This window comes from Cydia fagiglandana, chromosome 16 (assembly GCF_963556715.1).
Source record: "Cydia fagiglandana chromosome 16, ilCydFagi1.1, whole genome shotgun sequence".
NCBI lineage: Eukaryota > Metazoa > Arthropoda > Insecta > Lepidoptera > Tortricidae > Cydia > Cydia fagiglandana.
The window spans coordinates 5,256,838-5,276,658 of NC_085947.1; the positions used below are offsets into that span (position 1 = coordinate 5,256,838).

General features: G+C 37.9%; 1 protein-coding gene across 2 annotated transcripts in view; it reads left to right on the forward strand.

Annotated features, from left to right (window-relative positions):
* The first annotated feature begins 728 nt into the window (after positions 1 to 728).
* Positions 729 to 19,821, forward strand: part of LOC134671750 (protein wech) — a 37,272-nt gene continuing 18,179 nt past the window's right edge. Inside the window, exon 1 of one of the 2 annotated variants that reach the window (XM_063529572.1) lies at positions 729 to 1,077. The gene's annotated coding sequence lies outside the window, so the exon portion shown is untranslated. The remainder of the gene's footprint in view (positions 1,078 to 19,821) is intronic. The other variant, XM_063529571.1, reaches the window with a different exon arrangement.

Consider the following 19,821-nt stretch of genomic DNA (forward strand, 5'->3'; position numbering starts at 1 on the left):
TGTGGGTATAGTCCTTAAATAGGCCTCTTTTGTTCGATATAAAATTTGCCGCCATTTTAGTTGGTGGAGACTGTACCCCTTCAACAGCTTCACCTGATTTGCGTTTGGCGGCATGCGCCTTGCCGCCGCTATCTTTACCCATCACCTAAATACTTCCACTCGGATTGCTCGAAAAATTGATAGATAATCAAAAAAGGGCTATAGAAAGAATTTACAATAATAATTTCAAAAATTCCGCCTGATGTCGACGAAGTTCCCGCCCTTTTTTTCACGTGTGTCATTGTGTCAAAACAAAAGCTGTCAGACTTTTTTCTTTGTTTATTACTTGCAGCGCTATTATAGATGGTCAAGCAAATCTTGTCAGTAGAAAAAGGCGCGAAATTCAAATTTTCTATGGGACGATATCCGTTCGCGCCTACATTTTTCAAATTTGCCGCCTTTTTCTACTGACAAGATCTGCTTGACCCAGTATAAAAGTAGCTTAAATAGTTTAGTGGTTTTGGTTTCGAGAAATTCTATTATAAAATGTATTTAGGCGCAATACGATAAAATTGGTTCTTCTCGTTTATACGTAAGTGCATTTTCATAAATTTTAAAACATTAAATTGTAAGAAATGTTTATTTGTTTTATACGACTACAATCGATCGATAAAAGAACATCCCTAGTACTGTCAAGTTGTTGTCAATTAACCATAGACAATAGAATTAATCATTGATTGATCGTTCATTCACCCCACTGCTGACTGATGTTTTCGTGGTGTTTTACGATAATAAATAAATATAAACATTTATTGCGAAATAATAAATTTTATAAGCAATCGCGATGGTCAGCGTTATGTGAAGTCGGTGCAATAAACTTTACGGAGTCAATGACAAGCAATTGTAGTTGGCTATCATCGTAGGAGCTATCTTTGTGCAATCTACCTGCTTTGTCGGGCATATTATTGTGAATAAATTATCCTGACTAGCCTTAAAGGATATCGGATTTAAACGGACAGATGGATTGTAATTACTGTGTGACGGTTATTTTGTGATTCCGACGTAAATTTGTGCTACATTTTAAGGTAAATATCAGCGGTGAGTATATAGAGATACGTATACCTATTCATAGAATGATTCACATTATCTTCTGTCCATCCGTCGGCTTATGTGTGGCCACAAAAACAATGCAATAGCATGAAGTTATTGGAGCCCCTTAAATCAGCAAGGGATATGAAATTTACGAAAGCTTGAGTTCTCGTGTCACGAATGTTACTAAATCTCAGAATCTCACGTAGTTTATGTTGTTTGTGGCGAGTTTGTGAAATTGCGCATAATCAAGGCTGCCCTAACAGGCAACGACGAGTAACCTCTCGTGTAAGTAGTATCATCAAATGAAATTAGTTAAAAAAAGTCTTAAAATGCTAAAACTATAAAATTGTGGTTGAATTGAATTTTCATAGTTCACCATCCCTTATTAGTGTCATTTGATTAGCAAAGGTGAGTTTAACAAACATTAATCTAGGTCCTGTCTTTGTGATCATAAGTGGGCAAAAACCAATTGTATTATTTATAATTTTTAGTATTTAATTATTACAATCAATCATTATTACATTTTTTAATTTGTGCTCTTATTCTTTTATTAATGAACAATTGTAGTTTAGGGGCTGCATGTTAAATTTTTTTTGATTACATACAGATCAATTTATATAATGATATTTGAGTAAGTAGTCAAAAAATGTGCAACATTCACCTACAAAGTTCAATATTCTAAATGAGGCCCATATTACTGTGTTTTTTCTTTGGGTGCCTCTTCTTTAAGTCTGTATCTTTAGGTATTTAAATAAAGGTAAACACAATCCTCTCTTAAATGGCTTTTTAAGCCAACTGAGGGTAGATGAAAACATTACATGATCAAATAATTTAGGGTAAACTTTAAAGTCAGGTGGTTCAGTGACTGATGCTGGCGGTTTTGTATTTGGTTGGTTTAACCACAGAATAAATAATAGTACTAAGTACAGAAGACTCACTCTCTAACAAAACACGTCTGTTACGATCAGCACAGATGTGGCCGCTAGGTGGCGACAGCGCCACGCGCGGCTTATGGCAAACCCCAAAATTGGGGCCGAATGCATGTACTTTTAGCTACCTGTATGCAAAGCGACGAAATCGCGGAGTGAGACACGCCTGGTTTAACCAATAAATGTTATAACTACCCGAAAATTTAAAAATTGTTTGTTTACTTATATTTAAATACCTAAAGATACAAATTATAGTTGGAAGCAACAAAGTTTTATAGCACTCTTACTTACTCTTGAACATTAATTATCTCTCACTCGTTAACTAATAACATAACATACAATAATCAATAATATTCTAATTAAATGAATCTGGCATAAATAACAGAGATTTATAGTTAGCAGTAGGGTTTGCAATCCGGATCCGAAATGTATGAAATTATCCGGATCTAGATCCGGATCCGCGGATCTTTCCATACATTTCAGATCCGTAGTGCAAACCCTAGTTAGCAGCCATAGTACAGGCGTAGTGCATAATTATTTTCCATAGTATTTTCACAGAAACATAAGAAAGTTTCTTGCTGTGTCAGTCAGTGTCGGTACAATAAGTACTGAGCTCCTCCCCCCATGGTCAAACACCTGCTATATTATTTGGTATTCTTGCACCAAGGCGGGAAAACCCATAACAAGATGGTCCAGGGATATCATAGCCAAAGCTGGAGAAAATTGGCTAATCAAGGCTAAAGACTGAGAAAGGTGGAAAGATATGGAGGAGGCCTATACCTGACTGGTGTCCATAATATAGTAAAATAAACAACAATATTAACAGAAAATCTCTTAATGAAATACTATTTAAGGAATAATAAAGGAATAAATAAATAAAATAAATAATTCTTGCACCAAAACTAACTAAAGTCTCTGTAACAGAAATGGCATTGTAAAACGTTCCTTCGCACTGGGTAATTGTGCCCCAACAGTTTTTATTAAAACTATATCACAACCTCATTTAAATGTTACAAAATGATAGACTGATAATAGTGATGGTCTACTTTAGATCAACGTAATCCCACCAAAAACATTCTGTAAAAAACTAGCCAAGTCTCGATGGAGCTGCTTGTTTATCTCTAAAAAGTAATGAAATCTAGACAAAGTCGTGCCAAGTCTAAGGTTCCTTACTGCGATTTCTTTATTATTATAGTTAATGTTGTGTGACTTGGCCGTTGAAGGGTACACAAGGGTACAAAACCAGGTGCTCCATGACACCATTGCACCAATCTGTCGCCAGAACCGCTACCCATTGACGATGGAAAATTGCCACTTGGAAAACGTTGATTCAATTACCAGTCAATTGTAGGCTTGATAAAGCTGCGTATTTCAATAATACTTATGTATGGGCGAGCCTGAAACAAACACTTCTTTTTGGTGCAATGGCAGATTGGTGCAATGGTGTCATGGAGCACCTGGTTTTGTACCCTTGTGTACCCTTCAACGGCCAAGTCACACAACATTAACTATAATAATAAAGAAATCGCAGTAAGGAACCTTAGACTTGGCACGACTTTGTCTAGATTTCATTACTTTTTAGAGATAAACAAGCAGCTCCATCGAGACTTGGCTAGTTTTTTACAGAATGTTTTTGGTGGGATTATTATTACTAAGCATACAATACATTTTGCAGCATATTATTTAGCAGAAGATTACTTTTGCAGACTTTGGTTTAGCATAAATTTATGTACCATAATCATCCTTCAGCTTACTTTCATTATGACATAATGTTTTTCTACTTGCAAAAAAGTAAGAACTGTGACCCCCAAACAAAATTGAACCTGTGCCAGATAAGAAGATTATGTTAGGTTGTAACTGCGGCCTCCTGTATAAAACAAACGGCTCCCAGAAAAGTGGGTTAGGTTAGAACTGCGACCTCATACAAAATAAACGGCCACCAGAAAAGTCCGGCCTCTCAGCCAATGCGCCGCAAGCGCGTGGGGCGGCGGCGGTTGGCATACGACCGGCGGTTACCCCCATAAGGGCACTCGTGGGCGGCAGCTCGGGGACGTCTGGCGCCCGCACAAAGGTCCCTGCGTGGGCGGGCGCGATGTGTAAGCAACGCGCCCACTGAGGTGAAGGGGTGATTTCCCCTAGAGTCGGGTCCGAGTCTGGATGGCTGCTGGCGAGGTTGCGGAAGAGTACTTCGGCGTTCCTGGGACCTCGCCGTATAGCAGCGAGGCGGCAACAGAGGGGTTTTAGTGGGTAAACCTGGGGTCTCATTAGCCCACATAACCATCCCGGCCCGTCCCCGCGCCGGGGTGGTATGCGTAAAGCATTGCCCCTCTTAAAAAAAAAGGTTAGAACTGCCACCTCATACAAACAAGACAATAATGCAAGTGATTGAAGTAATTCATCTGATGAACTTTAATGCATCTTGATAACTTCATGCTACCTAAATATTATGCAATACATTTATCTGCGAAATGAATACTCGTTTAAAAGACTATTATGATCATCAACAGTATGCCAAAATATGGTTCTGGATTTTAAAACTCTGCGAAATGATTGTATGCTAAATGATATATGGGAAAGGTAATTCTGCCAAACGACATTTCTGCCAAGTAACATTATGCAATACAAAAATATGTCAAAAATCTTTCTGCAACACATTAGTAAACCGTAGGTTGTAGGTATTGTATAGTTTTAGGTTAGTGCTTACATGTTATTTTATCATTAGTGTTATTTAATTAAACATGATGTTAAAATATTTTCATTAAGGAAACTGTAAATCTAGTTTTAAGAAATAAATCTAGTGTTATACGTGTATAGGGTGTAATCGTTAAGTGTAGCCGTGTAAGGCGATAATTCCATAAATATAACAGATATCAGAAAACTTCAAATTGATATCGAAAGTGCGTTACCCAATGAGTAAAATTACATTAATAACTTTTTTTAAATAAAAGCAGAAATATCCCAAACATGAACTTCAAACCCTCCCATACATTTAGTACGACGACTCACCCCTCAAAGAACGTCGGTGTCGTAAGAGATAAAACTTCTTGAGATTAATTATTTGTGAAAATAAACTGTAATAAAATATCCCACCAAAAACATTCTGTAAAAAACTAGCCAAGTCTCGATGGAGCTGCTTGTTTATCTCTAAAAAGTAATGAAATCTAGACAAAGTCGTGCCAAGTCTAAGGTTCCTTACTGCGATTTCTTTATTATTATAGTTAATGTTGTGTGACTTGGCCGTTGAAGGGTACACAAGGGTACAAAACCAGGTGCTCCGTGACACCATTGCACCAATCTGTCGCCAGAACCGCTACCCATTGACGATGGAAAATTGCCACTTGGAAAACGTTGATTCAATAACCAGTCAATTGTAGGCTTGATAAAGCTGCGTATTTCAATAATACTTATGTATGGGCGAGCCTGAAACAAACACTTCTTTTTGGTGCAATGGCAGATTGGTGCAATGGTGTCATGGAGCACCTGGTTTTGTACCCTTGTGTACCCTTCAACGGCCAAGTCACACAACATTAACTATAATAATAAAGAAATCGCAGTAAGGAACCTTAGACTTGGCACGACTTTGTCTAGATTTCATTACTTTTTAGAGATAAACAAGCAGCTCCATCGAGACTTGGCTAGTTTTTTACAGAATGTTTTTGGTGGGATTTCACTTCTTTTTGTAGAAACGTGGGCATATTGATTTATTTTATTAGATTTTCTTATTTAACACATTTTTTTTCTTTTTAGGAGTAGTTTTTTTTATTATTACAAATCTTTCTTTTCTTTTTTTCCGGTTCTGATTCTTGTACAGTAGCAACAGTTTTTCGTATTGCCCATTCATTAAATCTAATAATTAAATAATAATCAGTAATCCGTCACTAATCATCATATAATGACTTGGCAATCGCACATAATGCTTTACTCGTACCGTACTCGTAAATATGTGTAATGCTCAAACTGCAATTAGCGCTAGCGTTGTGTTCAATTAGAATTATTTTTAATAGGTGACGATGATCCTTTTGTCATTATGCAGCCGTGCGATGGCCAAGTCATTATACGTATTACAAATTAAAGATATCTTATTGTTACGGTTTTAACACCCCATGGCACTGATTAAAATAACCGACTTGGTTTCACATTACATCTCAAAACTTTTTTGTAGTAAACGCGTTGCGAGACTTGCACCTTTTTACATGTAATGTTTTTGATGGGATCTCATCTCTTTTTGTAGGCAGTCCTTCTTTTCGGGTACTCATACCCATACTATGTATACACATATCATAACTAAACATATCTTCATTCATACTCACATCGTACATCGTATAGTTCGTTTTTTTTAGCATTAGAAAGAACTCCACAGAAGTAAGCGTACAGTTTTTATCAGGCTCTTTAATTGTTAATAATTATTGAATTATCTAATGTAGCACGGTCAATACATATAATTTACTTCAAATTATTACCGCTAAAAGTGCCGGATTTGGAACCACAAGCTTACTTCTGCGAAGTTCTTTCTAATGCTAAAAAAAACGAACTATAGAGTACCTTTACTTTACTTTACCTACTATTTGTAGGAACTGCAACAGTAACTTTGTAATATCATATATTTATATGGGATTACAAACTTACTTATGCAGTTCTTAGATCTTTAAAACGTGACTGATATTGCAATATTTTTAGGTTTTCCCTTTATGTGGCCATTAAACCCTAACTCTGTACCAAATTTCAGCTCTCTGAGTTTATGGGAAGTACTAGTTCTATTCTGATGATCATGAGTGAGTTTCATAAATGCGAAACTTTGCTTTCGCTTAACATCGGAACTAAATGACCTACAGACTTGAAATTTTGGATTTTAAGTATGTGATTATAGCTTACTGGATGACCAAAATTTCTTCGTTCTGGTCTTATCCAGAGGTTCTCAAATAGGGGCCTGAAAATGCGGCGAAATGGTTCCAGTAAATATGGTACGGCAGTGTTTGCTTCGCGCTCGACTTGGCGGGGGCACTGCCGTGCCCCCCGATATATGTCAACATACCACAATATTTCAATAAATAATTTATATTTCAAATTTTGGAGCAAATTCTGGAGCAAAGTAGGCACATTACATGTAGTATGCAAGTAGTAGTAGTAGTAAACACTTTATTGCACAAAACAAGTACAGTCAGCAGCAGATATACCTGAGCGGGCAAGGTGTCCAAGAAAACATATACACTTCAATCGTCACAAAAATAAGGACATCTAAGATGTCATTTTCACGTAGGCTTTCAGTTCGTCACAAATACCTTAACTTCTGAGTTTTTCTTTAACACATACACCCTTATTTAATCACAATGACAATAACGGTTAAAAAGTCAGTGGTAACTAAGCAATCAAATTCAAGCTGCTGTCATTAATACCTACACGCACTGCCAATCACGTACGTCAGCAGCCAGGGTGCCACCAGTTGCTAAGTAGTTGTTATTTCAATGGTAACTAAGCATCAACATTTTATCTGTTTAACTTTAAAATAAATACTGTAGCACTACGAATTGACACCTCCTTTCTTAAAGAAGTATTTTATCGTTAAGTGTCAAACTTATACAATAAATAAGTAGGTTCTACTAGAATGATCGGTTTTTTTTATTTTAACTGTCATATGCGGCTGTTCTTCCAAACCGTTGATCATATTATATACCTATGTTAATATATTTATTTAGCCCACTTATTGTAGTAAAATATACTATACAGGGTGGCCCATTTAGATCGGCCAATATGGGAAAATCTGATACTATAAGATATACACCGATCTCTTCTTAGGAATCATGTCATCGATTTTAGTAACACGAAAAACTGCATTCATACATTTAGAAAAATGTGTACTCAGCTCGGGAATCGAACCCCGAACGTTTTGAAAAATAAAACTAAGACTATTTCTATTTAGATATCGATTGTGTAGGTCTTAAGCAATAAATGTTACTATGAAACATGATGTCTGAAATTAATAAAATGCATTGTTTTCATATCCTTTAATTTAATTTAGTCAGTTTTCGAAGAGACCAGCATTTTTAGGGTTCCGTACCCAAAGGGTAAAACGGGACCCTATTACTAAGACTCTGCTGTCCGTCCGTCTGTCCATCCATCCGTCCGTCCGTCCGTCTGTCACCAGGCTGTATCTCAGGAACCGTGATAGACTAGACAGTTGAAATTTTCACGAATGATGTATTTCTGTTGCCGCTATTATAAGTAACAAGAAATACTAAAAACAGAATAAAATAAAGATTTAAGTGGGGCTCCCATACAATAAAACATGATTTTTGAGTAGTAAATATCAAATGGCATTCCGCACAGGAGTAATCTAAGTAACGCCCACTGCGGGTTGAAACCTACAACGTCCTGATAGAAAGTCGTACATACGCTATATGTGACATTATCTTCAAAGATTATATAAACTAATGCGAAATTAACATAAAACCAGAAGACACAAATTAATAAATAGAAATGAAACCCAAAAAAAACAAAAAGCTGTAATCTCTAGGTGCGTACGACTGAGATTTGAACCCGCGGTCTCTGCTTTGAAAAGCAAACGCCTGTTACTGAGACCACGACGTGCCTTGACAATTGGTTCTAAATTCGGCTTCAGTTAGCTTTTGCTATGTGTCATTCGTCTTGACGATTCTGTTAAAAGAAATAGTTTGCAGTAAGTTGACCGAGAGGCTCCTGTCAAATGGTTGAAGGGCAAAACGTGAGATAGATGTATGTGATGACAAGACTGTACTGCTTTCGATGATTGTCAAAAAGCTTTACCTGAAATTAGCATGGCTATCTTTTATTCAATATTCGACCATACTTGTATGCTTTAAAGTCTATTTTTCCATATTGTTCAGATATATTTGACACGTTGACCGCTTAGATACCATTGGTTTTTGGACAGCTAAGGTATCAATGACTTGTTGTAAGTGTAGAAATTAATGAATAGCGACTGTTAACATATTTGTGACACGTTGAGCGCTCACAAGTAAATACTACCATGACAATCAACAACTTTTTGACAGTTTAAACGTTTACCTCTCTTTGAGCACCTGGAGTGTATAGCGACTTCTGCTGCTGACTGTACATAACACAGAGAGAGTACAGTAAACGTGTACAAAGGCGAACTTATCCCGTTAAGGGATCTCTTCCAGCTAACCTTTAAGTAACTGAAATGGTAGTCAAACTAAGATAACGGTACATGACGGCGAGACTTAAAAGAAATAGCTAACCCTAGAAACATAACCACAGAATAAATAATAGTACTACCGTACAGAAAGGAAACTTCCTACAAATCCGAAGTTTGACAGCGGTTCAGGGTCGAATCATGCTATCCCTTTCTAATACATGACACTATCCCTTTCGGCAATTTAGGGTTGTCAAAATTCAAGTGATTATCTTATCTGTGGTCGTGCACGCAGAAGGAAGTCAAGTGGTGCCAACCCTAATAATTGCTCGGAGCAATGCTGAGCCGAGCGGAGCCGAGTTTGACCGAAGTCAGGAGCTTCGCACCCCTGGTCAAACTAAGATAACGGTACATGACGGCGAGACTTAAAAGAAATAGCTAACCCTAGAAACATAACTAAGAACAAGTTGAACATTAGAAGTTTTCTCTGTAACTTTAACTTAGTAATTATTTGCACTTTGATTTTAACCAACACCTACTTATAGGTGAAGTATAAACAGGTAGGCGTCATTAATCACATCATTAGTCAAAACCACAAAAATGTCAACATGTTATTGTAAATTTTAGAATTTATATTATGTTATTTTTAGATAAAAGTCATGCTTAAATTTTACTTATGCTAAAGTAAGGTATATTCTTAAAAAGGGTCACCTCAGCTCAGGGTCACCGGAGGAAAATATCTGCCAGTAACTATTTTCTAGCAAGTAAATATATTTCAATGACAAGGATTTTAATACCCAAGACTTCTGTGCATGTTAGCAAAATCTATACAAAGTAGGTATAGTATTTAATATAAAAAAAGGGTTCCGTACCATTTACCCAAAAACGGCATACGTTTATTTTATGGGAGCCCCACTTAAATATTTATTATATTCTGTTTTAAGTATTTGTTTTTATTATTATAGCGGCAACCGAAATACATCACCTGTGAAAATTTCAACTGTCTAGCTATCACGGTACATGAGATACAGCCTGGTGGCAGATAGACGGATAGACAGACGGGTAGACAAACAGACAGCGGAGTCTCAGTAATAGGGTCCCGTTTTTACCCTTTACGGAACCCTAAAAATGGATATTTTTTATTTATTTTCGCATAAATCGAATAAAACATTCAGTCCTCTTTTTGCATTTAGGTACTTCGATAACGTTTTCTTCTGCTTTACACAGCGCAACCGAGACAGGCGTGGCTCACTCCGCGATTTCGTCGCTTTGCTACAGGTAGCTAGAAGTCCATCCGTTCGACCCCAAATTTTGGGGTTAAGCCGCGCGTCGCTTGTCGCCACCTAGCGGCCATATCTGTGCTGATCGTGACAAACGCGTTTTGTTAGAGAGTGAGTCTTCTGTACCTAGTACTATTATTTATTCTGTGACCGAGATTAGAACCCACGAATTTCGCTACAATTGTATTAACTGAAAATTGATAAAAGCCGGCTCGGAAGGCTGCATTAAAGTTGTTTGTACAGTACTCGTACATCAATAAAACACGTGCATATAGGGTTACCAGATCGAAAATTGGGATTTCCTTGCAAAATTCCTGATATGCAAATATTTTCCCTGATTTGTTTTGGATTTACAAATGTCAGTAAATTTGAATAATACTTAAAGGTTCCTCAAAGGGCCAAGTTCGCATTTGTACTTCTTACTAATTTTATGTTATTTTTAATATGTATTTATGTAGAATAAAACGTTTACTATTAGTACTAATGTATACCTTTTTAGGTACATACTAGAAAAGTCTGTTAATTCACTATTATTCCTGTCATTTTCGTATTCCGGCCGCATTCCTGACAACGGCCAAAATTCCTGACATGTCAGGAAAATTCTGACATCTGGTAACCCTGCGTGCATAGGATAAGTAAATTTAAGCAGGTAGCACTTTGATGTATTATTTATCAAAGATCAGCCCGAAAGCAGGTAGGGCAGAGGATTAGGCGAACATCCCCCGGCAATGTTGTCACGCGCATGCGTACTCGCTCCCCTCGTGGATTGTACAAGTTTTCTCGCGTCCCTTTTCTTGTGAAATAGAGAGGGAGGGAAGATAAGCGAGAAAATATGACGTGCTCATAGGAAGGATCAATTTAAGATCTTACTAATCACTTCGCTACTGCAGCGTAAGTTTGGTCTGTGATAAATTGATAATGCAAAGTTTCTGCAAATGCAGGGGTTGACCCTTATTAAGGCGATTTAGTGACCACATGCGGCACTTCAAACATGTGTTATACACAGTGTAAAATGAGGAAACCGAATAATTTTAACCACGCATTTCTGAGGTCAAAAGAAGTAAAAAATGTAATATGAGTTTAGGTCCATTTCGCCAAAAAAAAAATTTTTTTTTGTTTTGATTTTTCAATTTTTTGAATGTATTTGTACATAAAAAATAAATGTTATTGGTAAACTTGTCACTTAAAATTGATTTTTACTTTTTTTTTCGTAGAACCTACTTTTTGCAAAGTGTTACTTGTCAGTGTGCAAAGTGTTGACATCTATCAATAAGGATATTTAGACTACGTCCCATAGCAGCAACATCACCATCCAAAAAGGCCTTTTACACTAAGATGTAACAATAAAAACTTTTTTTTATTTAATTAATAATATCTCTGAAACCAGGCGAATTTCAAAAAAGTTTATAGGACATTTTTGTCTCTAAATATGATCAGGAATACGCTGTTAAAATTATTCGGTTTCCTCATGTTACACCGTGTATATTATATTCATAGAGACAAATATTTAAGATAAGATAAAAGATAAAATTATATTAGAGTCGAACTCGCAGTGGAGATCAAAGGAAATAGACACAGGAGGTTGCTTGCTGAGCTCGCTTCATCTCGTATGAAATCTCGACGGAGAGCCTCTAAAGCAGGCCACTGACGAGCCTTCCAAATGGATGCCGTTACAATGGATTCATCCAAATGGACGGCATCCTAATATTAAACATTGTATTGTCATTCACGGAACGATTTTGGATTGTAGCCACGCTATTTGGACTTTTGGAAGGCTCGTCAGTGGCCACCTTAATGTGTGGTTCTACTTGCCCTCGATCTTCATTCACACTGTAATCTGTGTTTAGTCAGTTGTGGGGTTGCTTAACCTTCCTATGGTCAAAAATCGTGGGTTCTAACCTCGGCTGTGCTGTATAGGGCGAAAAATCGTTCTGAAAAAAATACAAAAGATGACTAAAATTCGGTCCGGCCCCTTATCAAGTTATCATACACACTATACACAGACAAAATACATTCAATATAATTATCATAAAACCGAGAAGTCTGAGAACGTCTGTACTGAGTAGCTAATTCTACAATTTTGTGGGTTAATTGGATTTGATTGTAATTTTTTCTACATTTTCAGTAAGCAAATCTAGATCTCCTTTGGTTTGATAAATACGTGGGCCATACTGAAAGTTTCTAGATTCTGATATATATGAAGACTTATTTTTTCTAAGTGGCCAGTCCAGGAATTTTCAGTCATCATCATCATCATTTCAGCCTATATACGTCCCACTGCTGAGCACAGGCCTCCTCTCATGCGCGAGAGGGTTTGGGCTATAGTCCCCACGCTAGCCCAATGCGGATTGGGGACTTCACAGACACCTTTGAATTTCTTCGCAGATGTATGCAGGTTTCCTGACGATGTTTTCCTTCACCGAAAAGCTAGTGGTAAATATCAAATGATATTTCGTACATAAGTTCCGAAAAACTAATTGGTACGAGCCAGGATTTGAACCCGCGACCTCCGGATTGAAAGTCAGGCGTCATATCCACTCGGCCACCACTGCTTTTCAGTATGACCTAAGTACTAGCTGTAATTTATAGTATCTTAGACTCATGTAAACAAGGGTTTAAAACAACGACTCGTTAGTTTCCTCAACCAACAATCCCTATAAGAAAACGACAGTTTCACCGCTGAACCTCAAAGCCAAGACCTGCTTAGCAAACTCTTGCATTTATCAGACCTTATCACGTAGCATTAAGGTTCAAGATGGTTTGTTTAGCTGTGCCAACGATAGCGACCCCAGTAGACCGTGAGACCGCGCGTGCGCCCTCGCGCCCCTCCGGCGCCCGCCATTATTTATACCAATAAGGGCTGATTTAGATGCGATTTTAGTTACATTGCGAACTGTGGATTACGTCCAATTCAACCGACCAATCAAAACCCGCAATGGTATGATACTCGCATGAGAGATGCGAGTTCTCGCATCGTCTAAATCGGGCTTTAAGCCTGCTCCCAACATTGCCTTTGACAGTTTTAACACCAAGCGACGTAAGCGCGCGATACCATACATCAAACAGCACATGACTTTTAGGAAGTAGAGAATTACGTGCCCCATTATTTTGTTAGGGCATTGGAGTTGGAGTATTGGAGTCATGGAGTGTAAAACTACGCTCAAAATGAGTCCCATTCTGTTGAATACAAAGTCGCACTCTTTCACTGAGAGAAAAATCATCACCAGGAATTAAAAAACAGTTCTGTACTGGGGGAAAATATGAAGTTTTAGTAATAATTATGGACGTTTCACTATTTCTGTAAAGTTTATTTATTTCTACAAACAGCTCAGTAATCCCAAATATAATTTCAACAAACAGATAATAGAAATTGCAAGAACTAATAGAAATTGCAAAAGTCAATTTGTTCCTATTAATTAACTCTCCTTGTCCCCGGATTAAGTTTATTTTTAGTGTTCCGTACAAAACTTTGTTTACGGAACACTTATGGGATCACTTCGGTCTTGCAAATCAGTTAAATACGTTTTTCTCAGAGACCGTTTGACATAGATACCTAAAATTTGGAACAGTTATAGCAATTACCACCACTCATATTGTAAATAAGTCAAAACTGCTTATTTCTTATTAAAGGGGGAAATTTAGGGGGTTGAGAGGGGTAGGCTGAAACTTTTTTCATTTGTAAGAATCGTGTGGGGTACCATTAGAAAGCTTGCAAAAAATTGAGTCGATGGACTGATTTTGACTTAATTTTAGACTGCAATAGTTTCGTCAAAAAATGCATTTAAAGTTGCAAGTTTTCATACAAAAATTTTCACCTCTGTCCTGGCGATTTTCGCGAAAACTATAGCTAACAGGCAGCTGACCAGTCAATACCCAACTTAAAGAAGCATGGAGACGGCGGGAAAATTATCAGCTTAACTTTATCTTTATTAGTTTTTCAACTGCAGCTTGACCTTTGGTTGCTTAGGGCTAGCTAACTGATGCTTACACTGGTCAATTCATATTAGGCGAGAAACATCCTTAGTTAAAACTTTGGCATTGAAATTTATGACTTATGTCTTTGACAGAAAGTTTAATTCTGCTTGCTTATTTTTGTGGGATATTTAATTTTATCTCAATAGCCTACTATAAGTATGAGTGAGATCTACAAAATACGACCTTATTATATTGCAAATAAGTTTCAATTTCGAACGGGCTTTCCAACCAATGGACTAGGCATCTCAAAAATTTGAAAAATTCAAATTAAGAATTCCGTTCTTGACTGTCGTTGTGTTTTTTTTTTCCACAATAGGACACATAGAGTTAGTAAGGCGTATAGAGATAATAAAGTTATTTAATATTTATGAACAGCTTTGGCCTCATGTATAGATTTTATTGAGAGTATCTGATTCGTCGAAACAATATACACAATATTCCTTTTCATTAAGTACCATTACATTTCTGTATTAATTGTATAATTATAATATCTATTAATTATATTCAGTACTTATGTATATTTTTGAACGGATCGGTGAGCAACAAGATTCAGGGCTATAACCGCGAAAATAGAAGTTCACAAATTGCGAGCATTTTTCTCTGTCATTCTAATTACGCCTTCATTGGAGTAAAAGAGAAAGATCCCCGCAAATTGCGAATTTCGGTTTTCGCGGTAGCCCCTCAGTCCTGTTACGAGAAAATAATTTTGGAAGACATTAATAGTATATGACAGTTAAATATCACAGTTTTTAGAAACAAAGGTAAAATTGACGAAATATTTAAAGTAATCCGATCTTGTTTTTTAGCAGTTCTAAATAATATTAAAGTCTATATATATGGCATAGAACTAGAAACAAAATCAAATAAAAAATAATAATGAGTTCTAAATTCAAATTGAAGGAGTATACATTTAAGGTATTATAGGCCAAGCGCGCACCACGATATTAATTTTTGCGACACGATTTTAGAATCGCGCTGTAATATATCGCAGAAAATTCACTGCGCGCACTGCGATGAAAAAGTCGACGATTTGTTCATTCTCAACAGGGATTTCGTACCAGTCGCTTGTCATGAAACGTGTCTTTAATATGCGATTGCTGTATGACTTTGAGCATTTATAACGCAAAGGTGATCCCCGTCTATTTCCATAATTAAATGGTCAACATCTAGCGTCTCATTTTGAGACTCCATTGGAGATGCAGGTGCCGAGATGTTGGGGTTTGGAGAGCGAATTGCCGACTGAGGTCCGGCCGGGGTGCGATTTTATTATCATAGTGCGCGCGGGGCCATACAACTCCGCATGCTGCAATTCACTTTGCGACAATCGCGTCGCGAACAATCGCGGAAAAATGTGACAAATCACAATTTTAAAATAGCTGCGATTTTTTGTCGCATATGCGCGCACTAACATATAAACACATACGTTGCATTTCTGCGACAAAATTATCGCAGGACAAAAAATCGTGGTGCGCGCTTGGCCTTACTCTAAATTATTATAATACATCAAGCATTCGCGAGATGCTCGACTTCGGTATTCAAACACAAAGCAATAGTACAAGAATCTAACTAAATGCAAAGGCCGAAGGAGCGATTCGAAGATCCGAAGCGTCCGACAGACGCGCGCCTCCCGTAACTTTTCCAAGTATTTTTAAGTACAAGTGTCTAAGTCGCAAGATCCAAAGGCTGAAGTCGCATTGGGCCGAAAGCCCGAAGCATCCAGAAGGTCAGTTCTAAACACAGGTAATTAATACAAGTGTCTAAATGCGAAGGCTGGAGGCCGAGCTCCGCGTAGGGCCGAAGGCCCGAAGCCTGCAAGATGTCAGTGGTTAAACACAGAACTGACAGCCTGGACGCTTCGGGCCTTCGGCCCTACGCGGAGCTCGGCCTTCGGCCTTCGCATTTAGATACTTATACTATTGTTCTGTGTTTAAGTACTAACATCCTGGACGCTTCGGGCCTTCGGCCCTACGCGGAGCTCGGCCTTCGGCTTTCGCATTTAGACACTTGTACTATTGTTCTGTGTTAAAGCACTGACATCCTGGACGCTTCGGGCCTTCGGGCTACGCGGAGGTCGGCCTTTGGCCTTCACATTTAGACACTTGTACTATTGCTCTGTGCTAAAGCGATGACATTTTGCTAAAGCTCGGCCTTCGGCCTTCGCACTTAGACACTTTGTACTATTGTTCTGTGTGTGTAGTTGAATACGGTATCCTAAAAACAGGCAAACAACCTCTGTAAAATGTAACGATGCGAGCGGTACGGCTACCATCAGTTTGGCATTGACATAAACGCTACCGTGGGCGTGAACGTAATTTACTTTCTATGCATCTCGCTCGTACTGATATATTAGTGCGAAAGAGATATACCTATAGGAAGTAAATTACATTCAAGTTATCGTTTATGTCAATGCCAAACTGATGGTAGCCGTACGGAACACTAAATGCCTCGAGCTATCTCGGACTTGGCCAAATTATTGTAATTCTAAGTGTGTTTTTAACCGACTTCCAAATCTCAAAGAAGGAGGTTATCAATTCGGTTGTATGTTTTTTTTTATTTTTAACCGACTTCCAAATCCCAAAGGAGGAGGTTATCAATTCGGTTGTATGTTTTTTTTTATTTTTTTTATTTTTTTTATTTTTTATGTTTGTTACTCTATATCTCCGTCATTACTGGACCGATTTTAAAAATTCTTTTTTTGATTGCATGTATATGCATACAGATTGGTCCCGTTTTTGTCAAAATCCAGTTCTGATGATGGGATCCATGAGGAATCGACGGAACTCCTCAAATCTGAAAGGCATACATATAGTGATTTTTGTGTTTTTATCAACAAATCAAGCATATACATTCAAAAACGTGACATTTGATGAAGTGGAACTGCTGATGATGATCAGAACGGAACTCTTCAACGACGCATAGTTCACCTTTGGCGATTTGTCCTCTTCCTTATGTTTGTTAAGCAAGTTAAGTTTTTAAGCAACATTTTTGTCAAGCTTGAGTTCTGATGATGGGATCCATGAGAAATCGAGGGAACTCCTCAAATTTTAAAGGCATGCATATAGAGGTTTTTGTATTTTCATCAGAAAATCAAGCATTTTCATTCAAAACTGTCGCATTTGATGGAGTGGAACTGCTGATGATTATCAGAACGGAACTCTTCAACGACGCATAGTTCACGTTTGGCGATTTGTACTCTTCGTTATGTTTGGTAAGCAAGTTTAGTTTTTAAGCCACATTTCTGTCAAGCTCGAGTTCTGATGATGGGATCCATAAGGAATCGAGGGAACTCCTCAAATCTTAAAGGCATACGTATAGAATTTTCTGTATTTTCATCATAAAATCAAGCATTTACATTAAAAACTGTCGCATTTGATGAAGTGGAACTGCTGATGATGATCAGAACAGAACTCTTCAACGACGCATAGTACACGTTTGGTGATTTCGAATTTCGATTTTGACTTGGACTGGGACCCGGACTCGTACCCGGATCGGAACCGGACCGGGACTCGGACTCGGACTTGGACCCGGACTCGGACCCGGGCTCGGACCCGGACTCTGACCCGGACTCGGACCCGGACTCGGACCCGGACTCGGATCCGGACTCGGACCCAGACTCAGACCCGGACTCGGGCTCAGAGACCTGGACCTTGACCCGGAAAATCACTATGATACCTAAACTAAATAAACCGCTATGATTACCTACCATAAAATGTAGGTATATAGTATGATGATGCCAAACCCCTCCCGCTCATACCCCCGTACACCGCACGGCATGCGCCGTTAAGTAGGTTAGGTTAGGTTTGAACTGCGATCCTCACAGACCAAACAAAAGTGGGTTAGGTTTGGTTAGCACTGCGGGCTTTACAGAAACGAAATGCTACTAGAAAAGTGGGTTTGATTAGGTTCGAACTACGATCCTCACAGAACCGAACTGCAATCAGAGAAGTGGGTTAGGTTAGGCTAGAACTACGACCCTTACGGAAACGAAATGCTACTAGAAAGTACTGGTTTTACCTCCTTTTCTACATAGTGCACCATCTACCATAATTTTTCACCGGGCCCCATAGAAGTCGGTTTTTTTTTCTTAAAAATTATTTTTATTTTTTTTTTATTTTTTTTTATGTTTGTTACTCCATAACTCCGTCATTAATGGACCGATTTTGAAAATTCTTTTTTTGATTGAATGTATATGCATACAGATTGGTCCCGTTTTTGTCAAAATCCAGTTCTGATGATGGGATCCATGAGGAATCGAGGGAACTCCTCAAATCTTAAAGGCATACACATAGTGATTTTTGGTTTTTTATCAACGAATCAAGCATATACAATATATACATCCAAAAAAGTGACATTTGATGAAGTGGAACTGCTGATGATGATCAGAACGGAACTCTTCAACGACGCATAGTTCACGGTTGGCGATTTGTCCTCTTCGTTATGTTTGTTAAGCAAGTTAAATTTTTAAGCCACATTTTTGTCAAGCTCGAGTTCTGATGATGGGATCCATGAGGAATCAAGGGAACTCCTCAAATCTTAAAGGCATGCGTATAGAGATTTTTGTATTTACATCAGAAAATCAAGCATTTTCATTAAAAACTGTTGCATTTGATGAAGTGGAACTGCTGATGATGATCAGAACAGAACTCTTCAACGACGCATAGTTCACGGTTGGCGATTTGTCCTCGTCGTTATGTTTATTAAGCAAGTTAAGTTTTTAAGCCACATTTTTGTCAAGCTCGAGTTCTGATGATGGGATCCATGAGGAATCAAGGGCACTCCTCAAATCTTAAAGGCATGCGTATAGAAATGTTTGTATTTACATCAGAAAATCAAGCATTTTCATTAAAAACTGTTGCATTTGATGAAGTGGAACTGCTGATGATGGTCAGAACAGAACTCTTAAACGACGCATAGTTCACGTTTGGCGATTTTTCCTTTTCGTTATGTTCGTTAAGCAAGTTAAGTTTTTAAGCCACATTTTTGTCAAGCTCGAGTTCGAGTTAGAGGGAGCAAGTGATAGTGCATGGCTGCGTCCCTTGGAGTGGCCGGCGTTGGCCCATCCTGTAGAGGAGCCATTATACACAAGCGAAATGCTAGTAAAAAAGTGGGTGGTTTTACCTCCTTTTCTACATAGTGTACCATCTACAATAATCTTTCATCGGCCCCCATGGAAGTCGGTTTTTTTTTCTTAAAAATTATTGTTGTACTTTTCTCTCAGTGTTTGATTATTCCCTCCTTGTCGATTTTTTCATCATGCTGTGGTGGATATTTAGAATAATACTTTTAAGTTCTGCTTGTAGCTCGTGGACACTTTCATATTGGTAAGTCACCCGGCAATGTCAGCTTTTCATTTTTCTGATCAAAATTTCACATCAAATGTTAAGTCTTCAATTCATGGTCTTCCTTTTATTTCTGACACCATGTTATTTAGCAAAAA